The following is a 761-nucleotide window of genomic DNA, read 5'->3' as shown; positions in this document are numbered from 1 at the left end:
GGATGAATTCTAGTCTTGACAAATTGTAAATACACTATGTTAAATTCCTTGCACACCAATTGTTTGATAAAATACCAAAAAGAGTTTCTTGTGTTATTTTTGTGCACTTTGATGTCTAATTGAGTTATAAAAGGAAGAATTGTCATGTGTTGCACAAGTCCCTTGGGAGAGAACGATATTTATCACTTGCTACGCTGCAATCGGTGCACTTGCCGTTGGTTTTGCAGCCAACACCCACCTACTCGTCCTCGTTGTCTTCAGGGATACACGAGGAGACCTCACTTTCCGTTGGCCCGACTTGGCCGCCGACGGGGGCATTTCTCTCGTCACTGGCACCCAATGTAGAAGAAGAGGATGTTGCAACGTCGTCGTTAGCATACCCCTAGCTTTCCCTCCCGGCGGACTCAGAAGCACTTAAAGAAGACATGGTTTACCTGGAAGCAGAGGGTTGAAGCTTGTTGTTGACTCACTGGCAAGCGTACCAGATCGTGCAAGTAATATAATCGGTAATGCCCAATATCGTTCTTCCCAAGAGACTCGAAAGGATCGTTCGTGTGAATTAAAATCGTAAGACTTGTAGAGATAGAATTAATTGTTGTGGATGCAAAGACAGAAAATAAACATGCAATATATTTGATTCAATTGACGAAAAAGACTATGGATGAATGAAGTTGTTGGAGGTTTACAATTTCATCTTATCCGCTCCCTCTTATCTACTCCTTTTGTTTATTGTGCTTGATTATCTAATTGTTATGCAAACT

The sequence above is a fragment of the Vigna radiata genome, chromosome 10 (assembly GCF_000741045.1).
Source record: "Vigna radiata var. radiata cultivar VC1973A chromosome 10, Vradiata_ver6, whole genome shotgun sequence".
Classification (NCBI taxonomy): domain Eukaryota; kingdom Viridiplantae; phylum Streptophyta; class Magnoliopsida; order Fabales; family Fabaceae; genus Vigna; species Vigna radiata.
The sequence above is the reverse complement of the archived record's forward strand: the minus strand, read 5'-3'. Positions refer to the sequence as shown.